Genomic DNA, 19427 nt, shown 5'->3' on the forward strand with positions numbered 1-19427 from the left:
GCAGCTGTGGCTGAGTAAACAGTCTTCCACTTCGAGTTCCTGCCTATCGTTTCCTCTCGCGACAGACTGGTGAAGGTGCTGGGTATTTGTCGGTTCGCGTGACAGCGGCCTCACCTCCGTAGGTCGCCGTTTTCAGTTTCCCCGGTGTAGGCTTGCGCCACTGACACCAGGGCACCCAAAGGCGGGTCGGGCGCGGTGCGTTGATGTGGACAGACGGGGTGATTGTGACCATGACTGTTTTCTTGGCGGGACAGGAGCCTGATGACTACCTTCCATGTAATCCACAATTTCTTGTGGGCACTCACCATAGCGCGGACAACTTGCATCTGTGTGGAATCCGCGTAGGCCTATTCGTCGGTAATAACAGTCGCGGTACATGTGTCCAACTTCGCCGCAATGGTAGCACAAAGGACGATTGTCGGGTGCACGCCAGACGGCGGACTTCCGCGGGCCAGGATGAAAATCGGCCTGAGAAGGCAAGTGATGGGCTGGACTTGGAAAGCGTCTGGGGGTCCCAGTAGGTTGATGAGCAAAATTTGCCGTCGACGGCGTAGAGGCGCGTAGGGCATCCGCGTAGGAAAACGTGGGAGCTTCGACTTGCGATGGTGGTGAAGAGACGGGGGAGCCTTGCCTTCTTAGGTTCTTACAACTGGCGATTGACGTTGAGGCGACTAGTCACGTCAGTATCGCAGCTGTTCTCAGTTGAGATCGTCGTAATCAAGGGGACGGCGTCCAAATTATCCAATGCCTCCAAGTAAGCTATGGTTGTGCGTTTCGAAAAATACCTGTTTTCGCCACCGAACTCGTAACTAAAACCGTAGTCTGGCCATTTCGCAAATGAACGAGACTTCCAGCAATGGCCACTTCCAGATCAAGCAATAACGTCACGTTATTTTCGGCGATGCCCGTAATCGACTGCTCCCGTGGACACTCAACAAGCACGAAGATACTACTGCGAGGTGGCAACGTGACGCAATCATCGACTACGCGTAAGGCCACGCCACGATGTTGGTTCTCGATGTCAGAATCTGAAGAAACACAGTTGACAAAACTGACGAACAAATCACGCAGATTAATTATCGCTCCATACGCTTGCAGAAAATCCATGCCCAAAATAACCGGCCGAGAACAATTGGGCAGTACAAGGAATGATGTTACAAAATCCGACGCACGAATGTCAAGCCTGGAGGTGCACCTTCCTATAGGAGATACGAGGTGTCCTCCAGCGGTGATTAGTTGAGGGCCGTGCCACGTTGTCATCACCTTGTGTAGACGGGTGGCCAATGAAGCACTCATCACCGAGTAATGAGCTCCCGTGTCATCAAGCGCAGTCACCGGATGACAGTCGACGGAAATGGTAATGGCAGCGGACGTTCTGTTGGCAGTTTCACGAACAGGCTTGAACGGCACGTCGTATCGCCGCAGCGGAGGGTATTCCCGGCCATTCCGTAGCACGACCTCTCCAGAGAGCTTTTCGCTGCGGTGGCTACACAACAAAGCATTTGCCTCACGGCCCTTGGACGCGAGGGTATGAACGAGTGAGGCACTTGTGCTAATGCCAGACATGTCCACCATCTCCAACATTTGACATCTATTCTCTTCACACACACCTTTCACGGCATGGTCATGATTTTATTACTTGTAAGTTTTTATCCGCTTTACTGCAAGGAATTTGACGGCCCTTATACAGCCGCCTATAACAATCATTGTTCATATCTTTAGTAAGATGAACTGCCGCTCTTTGGCCATGAAATGGCTATTGCGCCACAAAACATCAAACATCATCATCATCCAGAGCCCAACGGTAATTGTTTAGACTTCGGCAAGACAAGTTAATTGTTGGTAGCAATACTTACACGTACGACCACAACGCTAAAGAGATTGTACAGCGCCCTCTAAACGCTTATGCCCCAGCCATGCCACTCCGCGAAAAAGTCTTGCGCTGTTATATACCTTCATAAGAAGCATCCTTGCTAAAGCCGACATTCTTCAAAGCCTAATGAATGCAATGTAATCCGACTTGTTCACCATTACGGAGACTGGCTCAGCCCTTCTATAACCGACACTGAGTTGCTACAGCTTTTCCCAGATTTCGATGTGTTTCGACGTGATCGTACTAATAAACGGGGTATCGGCGTAGTAATAGGTAGCCACAAATATCTTAGGTGTAGCGAAATTAAGACATCATCGTGCTTATAAATCATATTTGTACATTGTAATGCTTGTTATGCCCCCACAATAATCGGTGTTTGCTATCGTCCCCCTGGTAGTGACCCCCTTTTTGTACCTGAATTCCACGGGGCTGTTCGCTCCCTAACTGAATCTTATCAAAATTTTCCGATACTGCTTTTCGGCGACTTCAATTTTCCAGCAATACCTTGGACTAACCTAGCATGTGTGGCTTCCAAAAACAGCCTAGAGAGCGATTTCGTCAATTCATGGGTAAGTTTGGACTAATGCACTTGGTCAATGACCTACACGCGAATAACTCCCTTCATATTCTTAACTCCCTTCATATTCTTAACCTTGTTCTCACTTCTGAGCCTGAAACAGTGTCCCAGATGACGTTCCTACCAGGACTCAGTGACCACTTAGTAATCCATGCAGGTTATTCTTGTAATTTACATCATTAAAAAAACAAAAAATATAGTACTGTATGATAAAGGCAATTATTCCGGTATAAAACTATACCGCAAGCGATTCGCTGCTTTCTTCATTATTGACCTTTCAAACGTTCGTTTGAATCTAATTGGCTACAATTCAAAAACAAAATGTTACATGTATTCACCAAGCATGTGCCCAAGATTACCGTAATGGAGAAAAAGTCATCCCCGTGGTTTAACATCACATTGAAACGCCTAAATACCAGAAAGAATTGACTCTTTCGATCGGCAAAGCAGTCCAATAGTGCATGTGCGTGGAACAGGTACTATGCTGCAGAAAAATAATTCGATAAACTTGCTAACAAAAACAACTTTTATTTTTTTCACAAACATTGCCCGCTACGTTAAGCAACAACTCCCAAAATTCTGGACCTCAAGTAACCCCAGTACCTTCCAACCATTGGTAGTGCACAACGATCAAAACCATCCAATTCCCGATCACAAGGCCACTGAACAACTTAACAACTCTTTTTTTCTTTGTGATTACCGTTAAACCAGTCGATAACGTGGCTTTATTTTTTAATTCCAAACATAGCGAGATGCCGGACATCACATTCTGCTCAAACGGCGTCGCAAAACTAATCAACTCACTTAAACTTGCATCTTAATGCGGCACCGATGCTATCAAAGCGAAAATGCTCACAAACAAAAAAAAATCAATTGGTAGTACACTACTCTACCATATTTTTCAGCAGTCACTAGCATCGGGAGAGGTGCCGGAAGTCTGGAGAGTAGGCAAGATTATTCCAGTGCCAAAAAAGGTCTTTCATCTCTTTGCAGCACTTATCGCCCCATTTCCCTTACTAGCGTTTGCTCCAAACTAATGGAGCATGTGATTTACTCTAAAATCATCAAGTTCTTAGTCAGCAATAAATATTTTCATTCCAGTCAGCACGGCTTTCGCTCACGATTTTCATGTGACACGCAACTAGCTTTATTTTACCATGATATCAGTTGCAGTCTCGACATAAAAATACCTGTTGACGCCCTTTTATTAGACTTTGAAAAAGCATTCGACAAAGTCCCCCATCAATGGCTACTACAAAATCTTTCTCGTCTAAACAATAATACAAATGTATTTATTTGGATTCGCACTTTCCTTACCGATTGCCAACAATTTTTGCATGCTAACTCCGTCTCATCTAGCCGTTCCTTTGTAATCTCTGGTTTGCCGCAAGGTACAGTGCTCGTACCATTACTTTTTCTCATTTAAATCAAAGACCTTCTATCAAACATCTCTTCAAGCATTCGCCGCTTTGCAGACGACTGCGTTGTATACCGTGCCATAGTAAAAAGCGCAGACACTACTACACCTCAAAACTACCTCAATCTAATTGTATCCTGGTGTGATAAGTGGTTAATGTCTTTACACATAAAAAACTTCATTGGTATTTTTTCATCGCAGGCCCCATCACCAGTCTGCAGAATATACCATTTCCGGCTCTGTAGTTTCACCCGCTGAGTCTTACAAATATCTTGGTGTCACATCTTCAAGCAACATTTCCTGGTTAGCCCACCTGACTAACATAGCCAACTCCGCGAATCGCACTCTGGGTTTCCTACATAGACACTTAAGACTTGCAACCCCATCAGGTGACTAATATCGTATGTCACACTTATTCGTCCAAAATTAGAGTAGGCATGTTTTGTCTGGGATCCCCACTAATCTCTCTTATCCTACATTCTCGAATCGATTCAAAACTGTGCGGCGCGTTTTATCTACTCTAAATGTACCTACAATAACAGTGTTTCCAAACTTAAAACTCGTGCTCACCTTTCTAATCTAGAATTACGACGTCACATATCTGGACTATGCCTTTTTCACAAATTTTATCATGCCCCCATCGAAGTTCCAGCCATCCTGCCAGTCCATCGCTCATCAAGCCGCACAAACCATTCAAGCGAAGTGTATCCTCCACCAGCCAAAGCACCACACATCCTTTTCTGTGACAACCTCACGGGACTCGAACCGTCTTCCTGCAACTACCATGCACCACTCTCTCGGAAAGCATCGCCTTGATGCTTTCAAATGTATGAAGACAAGAGCAAATCTTCAGATTGAGTAATACGGCTTCATCCTAGCCACGTCGACGACGTCCGAATCGGCACCACGACAGGAGAACTGCACGCTGGGCTCTGTGATAACTTCGTATTTTACATCGCTTACGCACTGAAGAACCCGGTAAGGGCCGAAATAACGCCGCAAGAGCTTTTCAGAGTGGCCGAGTTGGCGTACGGGACTCAAGAGCCATACTTTTTCTCCGGAGTGGTAGGTGACTTCTCTGTGCCGAAGGTTGTACCTATGAGCATCGTGCTGTTGCTGGGAGCGAATGCGCAAGCGAGCTAGTTGTCGAGCTTCTTCGGCGCACTGCGCATGTTGGTCAGCATTTTGGTGTTGGTCGTACATACGTCAGGTAATAGCATGGCGTCTAACAGCGCAGTAACTTCGCGGCCGTGAAGCAGGCGGAAAAGTGTAAATCCTGTAGTTTCTTGCACGGTGTTATATGCGAAAGTTACGGAAGGGAGGACACTGTCCCAGTTCCTATGGTCTACGTCGACATAAAGGGAGATCATGTCTGTGATGGTCTTATTGACACGTTCTCTTAATCCATCAGCTTGTGGATGGTAAGCTGTCGTTCGGCGATGTACGGTGCCACTGAGTGTCATCACTTCTTCCAGTATTTGGGCCGTGAAGGCCGTGACTCTGTCTCTTAGTACCACGGCCGGTGCACCATGGCGGTGGACGACAGCATGAATGAAGAAATCTGTGACATCGCTTGCCGTACCGCGCTGGAGTGCCTGTAATGCACAATAACGGTTTAAATAGTCAGTCGCAACTATTATCCAGCAATTCCCCACTCAAGATTTCGGAAATTGATCTATCATGTCCATGCCAGCTTCTTGAAATGGTACTCAGGGTGGCTCCACAGGGTGTAAAAGACCAGCAGGTTTCATGGGCGGATTTTCACAACGCTGACAGTTTAGGCAGGTTTTCATATAGTGCTTGACCGTACGGGACAGTTTGGGCAAGTAGTGCGTGTGGAGAATACGTGCCAGAATACGCGTGAACCCTAAATGTCCGCAAGATGGTTCGTCATGACACCCCTTAAGGATGTCGTCTCGCATCACAGATAGTACGGCCGGTAGGGCGACTCGAGCGTTGGGATCAAAGCTCCGCTTGTACAGGACGTTGTCATAAAGGAAAAATTGATAAAATCGTTCGTGGTGGCTCTTCAAGCTTGTCCTCGAGATAGTAGATGGTCGGGCAAAGTTCTGTGTCATCACGCTGTATTTGAGCCAAGTCCGAGGCTGTGACGGCCACGAGGAAACTTTCATCTTTCGTTTGGTCAGGAGGAATCGACTCAACTGGGGCACGCGATAGGCAGTCAGCAACGGTGTGCTTGCGTCCTGACTTGTAAACCACCGTAACGTCGAATACTTGTAAGTGGAGACTCCAACGAGCTAGGCGGCCTAAGGGGTCTTTGAGGTCTGCAAGCCAGCACAAGGAATGGTGGTCGGTGACTAGTTTGAATGGTCGCCCGTACAAATACGGTTGGAACTTGGCTATGGCCTACATGACAGCTAGACATTCCTTTTCTGTGGTGAATAGTTCGTTTCAGCCGCTGATTACGTACGACTAACGTAGGCGATCACTTGCTCGATACCTTTCTGCCATTGCACAAGGACGGCTCCGAGGCAGACATTACTTGCATCTCTATGCACTTCAGTGTCGGCATTTTCTTCAAATTACCCACGATTGGAGGAGTCTCGAGGCGTCGTCGTATCTCGCAAAAAGCTTTGTGTTGTTCTGGGGCCTACACAAAAGCAACGTTGTCTATCGTGAGTTGGTTTAAAGGTTCTTTTATTTTGGAAAAGTTCGGAACGAAGTGACGATAGTACGCACAAAGGCCCAGAAAACAGCGTACGTCGCGTTGGTTTGTCGAAGTTGAGGAGGCAGCGACAGCCAGTGTTTTCTCGGGGTCTGGTTGAATTTCGTCACTGTTCTTTCTTTCTTTTCTTATTTTACCCTCAGGGCTTTACAGCATTGTAGAGGGGAGGGGCAAAAAGCAAAACATACACGTAATAAGTTCGCCAACGCACAAAAACTTCAAAAGATTCAATATTAAGAAAACGAGCAAAAGCGAAACGGGAAAAAAGCAAAACATACACGTAATATGCCAGGCAACGCAAAAAAGATGCAAAAGATTCAATTATAAGAAAACGAGAAGAAAAAAAGAGAATGCGGCGTGAAATACAAGTTACAAATACGATGAGGAATTATCGCGTGCGCAACATGAAATTAAATTTACATGGAAGATGTCAAGGCCTGACGGTACGCGTCAGGTTCAGTAATACAGGCGGTTGATGCTGACAGGAGATTCCAGTCACGACTAGGTTAGGAAGGAAAGATTGCGAAACGGTGACGGTGTTACTTCGAGGAATATGCACTTTGTGGGGGTGATCTATGTGGGATGATATGAAAGCTGTAGGCTGTAATAAGCGCAATTTTGGAACGGGATAGTGATAGTATATTTTTGGAACGCGCAATGGCGAGCGATTTTTCTACGCATGACAAGCGGAGGGAGATTAAGCCTCACCTTCATGGCAGTTACACTAGATGTTCGATTATAATTGCAAAGAGTGAAACGTGACGACCGGTTTTGGATTACCTCTAATTTGTTAACGAGTGTTATGTGGCCGGGATCCCATACACATGCGGCGTTCTCCAGTAGAGAACGGATGTAGGTGATGTACAGCTGTATCTTTAAAAACGTCGGCGCAACAGGAAAGTTTCGTTTTAAGTAACCGAGCATGCGATTAGACTTGGAAGTGACGTGATTAATGTGGTCGGACCATGATAGCGAGTTAGTAATGTGAACACCAAGATACTTATAGAACCGGACATATTCAAGAGGGGTTGCGTTCAGGCTGTAGGAATAGTTATCAATAGATGTGTGGTTACGTGAAACTCTCGTTGCTTTACATTTAGAAGTGTGAAGTTCCATTTTCCAAAGGTTACACCGATGTGAAATGTTGTTTAGGTCTGCTTGTAAGGTTGGCGACACGGCCGAGAAACTTTAGCTCATCGTAGACGAAGTGTCGTTTTTTGCGGCCTCAGGGGTCTTTGAGGCCTGCAAGCCAGCACAAGGAATGGCGGTCGGTGACTACTTTGAATAGTCGCCCGTAAAATACGGTCGAAACTTGGTTATGGCCTACATGACAGCTAGACATTCCTTTTCTTTGGTGGAATAGTTCGTTTCAGCCGATGATAACGCACGATAAGCGTAGGCGATCACTTGCTCGATACCTTCCTGCCATTGCAGAAGGACGGCTCCGAGGCAGACGTTACTTGCATCTGTATGCACTTAGGTGTCGGCAATTTCGTCAAAATGACCCAAAATTGGAGGAGTCTCGGGGCGTCACCGTAGCTCGCAAAAAGCTTCTTGTTGTTCTGGGGCCTACACACAAGTAACGTTGTCTCTCGTGAGTTTGTTTAAGGGTTCTAATATTTTAGAAAAGTTCGGAACGAAGTGACGATAGTACGCACATCGGCCCAGAAAACAGCGTACGTCGCGTTTGTTCGTCGGAGTTGAGAAGGCAGCGACAGCCAGTGTTTTCTCGGAGTCTGGGCGAATTTCGTCACTGTTGACGACATGGCTGAGACGACATGGTTCAGCTCATCGTAGACAAAGTGGCATTTTTTGGGCTTGAGCGACAGGCCAGCTGTTTGTAGCGCCTTAAGTACTGCACAAAGACGCTAAATGTGCTGCTCGAAAGTCAACAAAAAACGACGACGTCATCTAAATCGACAGCACAGTTGCCACTTGAGGCCGCACAAAACTGTGTCCATCATCCGCTGAAAAGTCACACGAGCAGAGAACAACCCAAAAGGAAGCACCTTGAATTCGAAGAGCCCGTCAGGAGAAACAAAGGCGGTCTTTTCCCGGTCACGTTCATTGACCTCAATTTGATAGTAACCACTGCGCAGATCCATGGATGAAAAATATCGGGTGTTTCTAAGGCGGTCGAGTGAGTTGTCAATGCGAGGAAGCGGATAAACGTCTTTCATTGTCACAGTGTTCAGTTTGCGATAATCAACCCACAAACGCAATGTGCCATCTCTCTTTTTCACCAACACAACCGGTGATGCCCATGGGTTTGGAGATGGCTGAATGATGTCTTCAGCAAGCATTTGTTGTACTTGGTCGTGGATGGCGTCTTGTTCAGTGCGGGAAACTCAATAAGCATGTTGTCTAATAGGCATTTTGCTTGGCTCTATTATGATTCTGTGCTTTGCGACGGGTGTCTGTTTGATTTTGGACGTCGTTGCAAAGCAATCACTGAAGGAAAATAGAAGGGAGCGAAGACGCTCTTGCTGTGAAGTCGAGAATGCGCAGTTCACATCAAGCTTAACCGGACCCTGTCGTCGCGAGAAGCGGAAGATAGTGGCGTGAGGGAGAAGCTGGCTTTCGAGTCTCCGATTTCTTCGAAGTAAGCGATGACACACTGCCTCATAAAGTGCTGGTATTCATTGCTGAAATTTGTTAGCAGAGTTTTCGCAGGCTCTTGAGTCAATGCTATGAGACCACGGGCGACGCATACTTGACGATACAAGAGCATGGACACTCTGCCTTCTACGACTCCGAGAGTTCTTTGGTTGATATTACTCAGCACGTTAACCAGAACACTGGAACGGGGCGGAACTGTCACTGAAACCTCGGATACAGGCGACGCCATCATACGCGATTCACAATCCTGAGAGTGTTCGTTACGTGAATACGTAACCAGCAATTCTCGGAGATTTATAATAGCTCCATAATCTCGAAGGAAATCTAATCCCAAGATGACCTGCCTGGAGCGTTCCCGCAGTACGACGAAAGTCCCGATGAAGTTCGAAGCGCCAATATGTTTTCGGGCAGTGCACCTCCCAACCGGCGTCACTAGATAACTACCTACAGTACGGAGCTGTGGGCCGTTTTATTGCGTCACCACTTTTTGGAGAGCAGCCACGAAGTCATCACTCATAACGAAGTAATTGGCGCAGTATCCATGAGTGCGGTAGTCGAATGATTGTCGATGGTCATAGAAATATCGGCGGAAGTCTCTGCGTCACGTTCAGAAAATTTCGTGACAGAAATATCGGCATCGTTAGCGTGTCGTGGCAGAGGATGTTTATCAGTTTGGTCAACAGCGCCTCTACCCCCAGAAGCTGCTGGCCTCAGTTTTCCTGGCGTGGGACAGGACTTGGGGAACCGTTTCGTACAACAGAGAACGGGGCGTGACGATTAGGCGAGGCGACGCGCCGAGGAGAAGGTGAGTATGGCCGGTGGTTTTTTTTTGCAGGAAGAAACGGCTGCTGCGCTGCTAGGTGTTGCTGAATCTCGCGAGGATGCTCCCCGTTGCTGCTTTTACGTGCGTTAGGGTGAAACCCCTGAAGGGCCATCCTGCGATCGCCCACTTTCGGTAAAAATGGCCCACTTCGCCGCAGTGGTAGCAAAGTGGCCTGTTGTCAGAGGTTCGCCAAACGTCAGATTCACGGGTCTGATTGATCTGTGAGGTTTAACGTCTGAAAACCACCATATATATATGAGAGACGCCGTAGTGGAGGAGGGCTCCGAAAATTTCGACATCCTGGGATTCTTTAATGTGCACCCAAATCTGAGCACACGGGCCTTCAACATTTCCGCCTACATCGGAAACTCAGCCGCCGCTGCCGGGATACGAACCCGCGACCTGCGGGTCAGCAGCTGAGTGCCTTAGCCACAAGACAACCGCGGCAGGGCGTGAGATTTACGGGTGGCTTCACGCGGAACGTCATACCGGAAAGTGCTATCATAGTTATTTGCAGGTGCGAATTGACGGGGCGATGGTGAGAAAGTAGAGGGCGGCCGGCGTCTGGTAAAAGGTCGAGGACTCCTCAATGCTTCGGCGTAAGACAGAGCTGGAGATTCCGCACGCATTGGGAGCAACAGTTGGGTCACATTCTTGAGTTCATCGTGAATAGTGTCTCCCTGAATCGTCGCACTTGGGTGAAGAGAAGTGGGACTGACTTTTTTGAGCTCCTCCCAGACCACACTTCGCACAAGGTCGCGGAGTGCTGATAAGTCCTGTCCTAAGGTGAAAGGTGACGCCGCAGCAACAGAAGCTTGGTGGTCGTACGGTAGAGAGCCTTGCTGAAGTGCCCGTTTCATGGTAGTAGCTTCCGCGGTGAACTCATCGACAGTAGTTGGGGACTTGCGTATGAGTCCGGCGAAAAGTTGCTCTCTGACAGCCCGCAGGAGGAGTCGCGTTTTTTTTCATCCATCCCTGGGTCAGTGCGCTTAAACAAGCGTGACATGTCTTCGACAAACATAGCCACGTTTTTATTTGGCTTCTGAACCCGGCTCTGCAGAGCCGGCTCAGCATTTTCTTTCCTTTCGGGATTTCTGAATGCCTGGCATAGCTGTCGCTGAAATTCTTGCCAGTTCGCAATAAACGGCTCTTGGTTCTCATACCTGATGCGAGCGTAGTCTTCAAGTGCGAAATAGACGTAGCGAAGGTTCTTGGTGTCGTTTCATTTGTTGGCAGCTGCGACCCGATCTAAGTGGTCTAGCCAGTCATCTACGTCCTCAAATACATCACCATGAAATGGCTTCGGGGTGCATGCTGTGTAGACGACGCTTAGTGTGGATGCGAGTTGGTCTACGTTGCTCTCTTGCGTATGACTTGGCATTGTGGTGGTCATTCTTGCCGAGCTCAAGGGACCAAATTCAGGAGGTAGTCCTAGCAAGCGTTGGCTGAGGCAAAGTGTCAGGTTTTTCTCCGGAGTTGTTGAAATGGGGCCAGAAGCTTAAAGCGGCTTGTGGTAAAACTAGCAAATTCGATTTGTACCCAGCACCTACACCAGTTTGTCACAGTAATAAAATCAGTGCAAGTAACAGTGTAGGAAACAGCGGTACAGCTTCGATCGAGCAGCGCGAGTTCGTCGTTGCCTTTTCTGCCGACCTAATTTTTCGACACGCACAAATAATGATGACCCTAGCCTTGCAACAGCCAGACACCCATACATGCTCGTGTCAGTATATATATATATATATATATATATATATATATATATATATATTGTGAGAATTTATTGTACGTCATCTTCCTCATCTATCAATAACCATCATCAGTCTTCGCCCCGTTCTTCTTCGTCATCGGCGCCCTCTTGCTGTTGCTTGAATAAATCGTCAGCTGCACCGTTGTATTTCAAGTGGTGGATGGTGCTTCCCGATCTCTTCGACCTCTCTCCATCCAAAGCCAGCTCCTGAAGCTTCGTTCGGGACGTCGCTTGCGCCAGCAGAGCACCATGGCCCAAGAGCAAGCCCAACCGAACCACCCGCCGGCGCAACCACCAGCCGCCAACCCTAGCCCGGTCAACAACCCCCCTCGGGAGCCTCCAATCTTCTCCGGTCTGCCTGGCGAAGATGTCGAAGACTGGCTCGACAACTATGACAGCGTAGGTGTCTACAACAACTGGAACGAGGCATCGAAATTAGCACGTGTCCAGTTTTACGTCTCTCAGGTTGCCAAGACGTGGTTCCTGAATCATGAAAGCGACTTCCGCGATTGGTCTTCCTTCAAAGACCAGCTCCGACGCATTTTCGGTACACCGACCGTTCGTTCAGAAGTTGCTCGCAAGAAACTGGCAGAACGCGTTCAACATTGCGGTGAGTGCTACACTTCCTATATTGAGGATGTGCTTGCACTTTGCCGCCGTATTGACGACACCATGCCAGAAGGTGATCGTGTCGGGCATCTTCTGAAGGGTATCGGACCTACCGCTTTCAACGCCCTCGTCGCACACAACCCTTCGACGGTTTCCGACGTCTTCTCGGTATGCCAGCGGCTTGATACCTTGCAGTCAAGCCGCCTGTGACCCGACTTCTCTGAGAACCCCCTGGCAAACAGTATGGAGCTCCGATCCATCATTCGAGCCATAATTCGTGAGGAATTGCAAGCCTACACTTTACCTCCTTCTAACAACGTTCCCGCTCAACCCGCCTCTAGTGATCTGCGTGGAATTATTTGGGAAGAATTGTCAGTGTTTCAAAGCACCCACCGTGCTCCACCATGCCCCCAACCCACTTCGTATGCACAGATCGCTGCAATGCAACCCTCGCCGTCTCAAGTACCACCACCTGTACCTGATCACGAACATCTCGCACCTCTAGTCGCCTGTCCACCGAACCCTACCTACCATTCTTCCTGGCGGGCCCCACGTCCTATTTGCTACTACTGTGGAATTCGAGGACACATTTCCCGGGTCTGTCGACGTCGGCAGCAAGATGAACGTCGTGGTTATGCCACTTTTGAACGAGATGACACATGTGCTCGAGGTTACTACCGTTATGCCGACAGTCCTTCCAACCACCGATCACCGTCTCCTGTGCGCATTTCCAACACGACCAACCGTACACGTGCATCCCGACCACGCTCCCCTTCGCCACTCCGACGCTTGTTTCACCACTTCGGCCTGTCTCTCAACCGGCTGCCCAGTGATCGGAAATTTAAACAGTGCAGTTTTCGGAGAGAAAACTGCATCGCGGCGAAATGACCCAAGTGCTCCTGAACGACCGTCGAACATGCTATTGGTAACTGTGGAAGGTGTGCGGGTGTTGGCTTTGGTGAACACGGGAGCAACTATTTCAGTTATGCGTGCCGACTTGTGTTCTCGATTGCGGAAAGTGAAGACACCCTACCTAGGATCATCTTTGATTGGGGCCAATGGAGCAATAATTAGACCATCGGCCCAATGTACAGCGCGTGTCTTCATTGATGGTATTTTTCATCACATCACCCTCGCTGTCTTAATTTCAAGTGCTCATAAACTAATTTTAGGTTGGGACTTTCTCTCATCAGCATCTTCATTAATTTCTTGCCGTCAACGTGTAATCGAAATGACCGAGACCGATCACTGCAGCGAACGCGTCAACGAAAAACCATTGCGTTTCTTCACAGCTTTCGAATCCATACTGCTCCCGGGTCAAGAGCAACTCATCACCATCACTTCTCCGAATATTGCCAATGGTGACGTCCTTATAACCCCTTCCAGCAGCTGTCTAGCTCGCGGCGTTGTAGTGCCCTCCAGCCTGGTGCGGTTCAAAGACAGTGCTGCGATAATCCTTGGCCTGAACTCTACCCCAGAGCCCGTCCTCCTACCCCAAGGTATGCAGTGTCGTGTTATGTGGATACACAACCGGTATCTTTGGTCTCTCTTGACGCCTTGACAGCTCAGCCCCAACAGGCCCAGTCTGTTACTTCCTCCTCCTTTGCTCCCAGGATAAATCCTGACCTTTCTGCTTCTCAGCGTGAGGCGTTGCTGAATTCGTTCAGGAAACACTAGGCCTCCTTGGACGCCAATGCTTCGGCACTAGGACAGACCACAGTTGCGCATCATCGCATTGACACTGAAGGTCAGACTGTTGTACACCGTCGTCCCTACCGAGTCTCCTTGGCCAAGCGCAAAATCATCGAGGAGAACGTGACCGATATGCTAAACAGAAACATCATACGACCCTCTACCAGTTCTTGGTCATCACCCGTTGTGTTGGTACAAAAGAAGGATGGATCGGTACGATTTTGTGTTGATTACCGCGCGCTCAACAAGATTACCCGAAAGGATGTATATCCAATGCCCCTAATAGATGATGCACTTGACTCATTGCAAGGCGCCCAATACTTCTTCATCGTTGACCTTCGGTCCGGGTGTCGGCAAATACCAATGGACGAAGCAGACAAAGAAAAGACCGCCTTTTCTACGCCGGACGGTCTTTACGAGTTTAACGTAATGCCATTCGGTCTGTGTAATGCTCCCGCAACATTTGAAAGAATGATCGACACTGTTCTTCGTGGCCTCAAGTGGAAAACTTGTCTATGCTACCTCGATGATATCGTCTTGTTTTCTTCCACTTTTGATGATCATCTGCAACGCCTAGATCAAGTGCTTACATGTCTCTCCAACGCTGGACTTCAACTAAACACAAGGAAGTGCCATTTTGGCAACACAGCTATACAAGTTCTAGGACATCTCGTTACTAAAGATGGCATCCAGCCCGATCCGGACAAAATTTCCGCAGTCCTCAACTTTCAGCGACCCTTCCGTTCCAAAGAACTACGCAGTTTCCTTGGACTCGCATCGTACTTTCGCCGCTTCATTCGCAACTTTGCCACTATTGCCGCTCCTCTCCACAAGCTCCTATCTAGTACCGGTTCTTTCGATTGGAATGAATAATGCGAAGCCTCATTTCAAGAACTCAAGCAGGCACTGACATCACCACCGGTGCTTTGTTATTTCGATGACAAGGCACCTATGATATTACAAACTAATGCGAGTGGACAAGGAATCGGCGCCGCACTCCTCCAGCGCGACCATGCCTTTCGCGAGAAAGTTATCGCGTATGCAAGCCGCACTCTGACCTCTGCAGAGAAGAGATACTCGATAACCGAACATGCTAGGCTGTTGTCTGGTTCATCCAAAAATTTCATCCGTACCTACATGGTCGACATTTTACTGTTGTGACAGACCACCAGGCTCTTTGCTGGTTGTCCAAAATCAAAAACTTGTCCGGACGACTTGGCCGCTGGATTCTCCGATTACAATCTTATGACTTTGACGTCATCTACAAGACTGGAAGACAACATCAAGATGCCGACGCTATGTCACCATGCCTTTTGCCGCAGTTTTCAGCGCACGTCACATCCCCTTGTCAAACTGGCTATATGGAGGATGTTTTGTCGATATCAGCCATTTCTTCCCTACCTTCATCCACCCGTCCGTCAGTTCTTACTACTCACCAGTGAGCCTATTCTTAATGCACTGACATCATCGGTCGGCTTACTGGCGCTTCATCTTTCCCTAATGCCAGGCTCCGGAAAAAACTCAGACTATTCAAGTTGGAGGACGATGTGCTATATCAATACATTTTCCACCCGGAAGGTCACCGATGGGTTCCCGTCGTACCACGCGCACTACGCAATGAAGTTCTGCGCGCTTCCCACGACGACCCGACGTCAGGACACTTGGGTTACTACAAAACATACGAGTGCATCCGCAGTCGATTCTTCTGGCCAGGTCTTTCCAAGACAGTAGCTAAATATATTGCCTCGTGCGCACTTTGCCAACACCGCAAGCGGCCCACTACTGTTCCAGTCGGTACCCTACAACCACTTCCTTGTCCATCAGAGCCGTTCTCTGTCGTCGGAATTGACCTCTTCGTGCCCCTCCCAACTACATCTGACGGCAAGAGGTGGATCGTCACCGCGGTTGATCACTTGACCCGGTACGCTGAGACGGCCTCAACCACTTCAGGAAGTGCTTCGGAAGTAGCAACTTTCTTCTTGAATGCTATTTATCTACGTCATGGAGCCCCTCGTGTCCTTTGAGCGACCAGGGAAAGGCATTTCTTTCAAGCACGCTCAGTCAAGTTCTTCAAGCATCAAAAACAGTTCATAAAACAACATCTAGCTCTCACCCGCAAACCAATGGTTTAACGGGAAGATTTCATCGCACGCTGTGTGACATGCTGTCCATGTATATCCGACCGGACCATCGCAATTGGGATGCCATACTTCCTTTTGTCACGTATGCATATAATACGTCAGTTCAACAAACCACAGGCTATTCTCCATTTTTCTGGTATACGGACGCCAACCGACATCACCACTCGACGTTTCATTCTTTTCTGGCCCCGTCAACTCTTCACCATTCGTTTGCGACCAGTTTCTGTCCCGCGTTGCTCGATGCCGTCGTCTTGCCCGTGTAAACAACGAAGCTAGCCAAGAAGATCGCAAACATCGTTACGACGCCACTCACCACGTCGTTCCCTACCGCCCTGGCGACAATGTACTTCTGTGGACTCCTGCGTGAACGCCTCGTTTATGCGAAAAGTTGGAGTCACGCTATCTTGGCCCTTACAAAGTTATCGAACAGACCTCACCGGTGAACTACCGTGTCACACCTGTTCATGTCCCCACTGACCAACGCTGCCACGGGACAGATATTGTGCACGTTTCGCGTCTCAAGCCCTATTGTATGCGTTCCATAGCGTAATTCCCGGCCAAGCTGGCCGCTTCCGTCGACGGGAGAAATTAGTGTGAGAATTCATTGTACGTCATCTTCCTCATCTATCAATAACTATCATCAGTCTTCGCCCCGTTCTTCTTCATCATCGGCGCCATCTTGCTGTTGCTTGAATAAAGCGTCACCTGCACCGTTGTATTTCAATATATATATATATATATATATATATATATATATATTGTAAAGAAGAGGAAGTACTCCGGCGCAGAGGCAGCAGCATCGAGCGTGCAGCAGCGGCTCGAGCTCAGAAATTGTGGCTGATGCAACGCGTTCTAAGCCTTCCAAGCTGGAACCTTTCTGCTCAATAAATCTCCTTTATAATATGTGGAGGTGCTGGGAACCGTCCCCTATATGTTCCCGCTACCATCCTGGAACTCCGTTCTCGACGGCAACCTTCTGCTATGCTGGACGCCGATCAGCAGACGCATCCATCTCTTCCGGTCACCTGTCCAGGCAGTGTTCCTCAGTGGGAGCCTCCAATCTTCAGTGGAGCAGATGACAACGACGTTGAAGATTGGCTCTCGACTCGAATGGGTGAGCACTTTAGGCAGATGAAGGGACGCTGAAGAGTTCACACGCGTGTCATTCTACCTCGCGGGTGTGACGAAAAAACGCCACAATTACGGAAGTCAAAAAATGTAAGCACATTCTCAAAGGGATTGACGACAACGCTTTTAAAATGCTTTTGGTGAAAAGACCGACCACTGTTAACGACGTAATTAGCCTCTGCCAAAGCTACAATGAATTGCAAAAGCAGTGAGCTCTGACAAGACGTCCTCCAGCGCACGATTTGGCATCACTGTCTAGTGTGATCAATGGTCATGACCAAGCATCACTAATGGCCGCATTAAAAGCATTTGTCCGCGAAGAAGTCGCACGACGGTTTTCCTTGGTGCCCTTCACATCAGAACCTACCACAACTTTACCGTCGTCTCTTCGTGGCGTCATTCAAAGAGAGGTCGCCAAGGCCTTACCAGCTGCTCGTGAGCATAATCTTGTGGCTGCTCCTCTCACCTACGCCGCGGCTGCAGCCATGCCAACTTGCAAGGCGCCTGCGCCTCCGTTCCAGCCTTGCGCGAGCTATCCCCCAGCTCCAGTTCACTGGACCAGCACTAACACCGCCAACCTATGGCGCACTCTCGACAATCGCCCGATATGTTATGCTTGTCGATACCCCGGACACGTCGCAAGGTATTGCCGTCGCCGGACGCATATCACCAATGAAAACCGCCGTGAGCATTTCTTCCCGCTTAACTGCAACGCGCAATATGGTTCCTCCCCTCCAATGCCAGCCCGCTATCAGGACGACCACCGCCCTCGGTCGGGACGTCTTCGCTCGCCCTCTCCACGCCGCCACTCACCTTCTCCTATGCATCGACAGCCCGCGCCTAACGAGGAGGACAACTAGACGACGCAGTTCGTGAGACAAGGACTGCGCAAGTTTTGGTTTGCCCAGGTCCTCATTTGTCACCTACCAATGTTATTGATGTGTTCGTCAAAAATATCTCTACGGGCGCTCTTGTAGATACCGGTGCAGTTGTTTCTGTTATAGATGCTCGATTTCGCCACTCAATTCGTAAGTTTACGACGCCATTCTCCGGATTATCACTTCGCAAAGCCAGTGCTCAACCTGTTCAACCGACTGCAGTATGTACAGCCCGCGTGACAATTCAGGACGATCTGTATACGATAGAGTTCATGGTTTTTTCACCGTGCTCCCATGCCATTATTCTGCGATGGGACTTTTTGTCGCGTCATAACGTCGTAATCGAGTGTGCTAGGGCTGAGGTTGAATTTTGCTCACTGGATGACCAAGCGTTCATCGACACCCAGTCTGCTGCTAAACTTGTCGTTAACGATGACACCTGCAAGCCTCCATGCTCTTTTGCGTTCGTGCCAGTTTTATGCAGTGCCACATCCGACGGCACGGTCTTCTTCACACCATCTCCAATATTCGTCGCCTGAAGAGCACTCCCCCTGCCTTTTGCTGCTCTCGACCTTGTAGAAGGCTCAATCACAATGCCAATTTATAATCATGAGTCGTCATCTTTATTCATACTTTGTCAGGAGTGCGTTGGCCACGTCGAGACAATAAGTTCTACCAGAAATATATCCGTCCCCGCTGAGGTGTCTTATCTCCGTCTGTGAACTGGCTGTCATCTCAGCGGCTGACTCAACGTCGGCAAACATATTTCAACCATTCATCGCTGCAGATTTGAAATCTTCGCAGCGTTCACAACTCCTCACCATTCTTGAGTGCTACCGCCAATCTTTCAACGTTGAAAAATCATCTCTCGGCCGTGCCTTAGCAGTATAACACTAAATCTACACTGGGTCTCACTCACCGCTGTGACAATGACCATATCGCGTGTTCGCTACAGAACGCCGCTTCATTGCTGACCAAGTTGAAGACATGCTTCGCAGAAGCGTCATTCGACCTTCACAGAGCCCATGGGCGTCTCCGGTAGTCCTCGTCAAAAAGAAATACGGTTCTATTTGTTTCTGTCTCGATTTCCGGCGATTGAACAAGATCCCCCTGAAGGATGTCTATCCACTACCGCGCATTGACGATGCTTTGGACAGCTTACAGGGTGCCGAGTTCTTTTCCTCATTAGACTTGTGGTCAGGCTACTGACAGGTGCCTATCGCGGAGGCCTATC

General features: G+C 48.6%; 1 long non-coding RNA gene across 1 annotated transcript in view; it reads left to right on the top strand.

Moving 5' to 3' along the window:
• LOC142817690 (uncharacterized) overlaps positions 1 to 14762 on the top strand; it is a 156736-nt gene extending 141974 nt beyond the window's left edge. The window contains exon 5 of the long non-coding RNA XR_012895314.1: positions 14624 to 14762. This is a non-coding gene — a long non-coding RNA (uncharacterized LOC142817690). The remainder of the gene's footprint in view (positions 1 to 14623) is intronic.
• Positions 14763 to 19427: the final 4665 nt, after the last annotated feature.

This window comes from Rhipicephalus microplus, chromosome 1 (assembly GCF_043290135.1).
Source record: "Rhipicephalus microplus isolate Deutch F79 chromosome 1, USDA_Rmic, whole genome shotgun sequence".
NCBI lineage: Eukaryota > Metazoa > Arthropoda > Arachnida > Ixodida > Ixodidae > Rhipicephalus > Rhipicephalus microplus.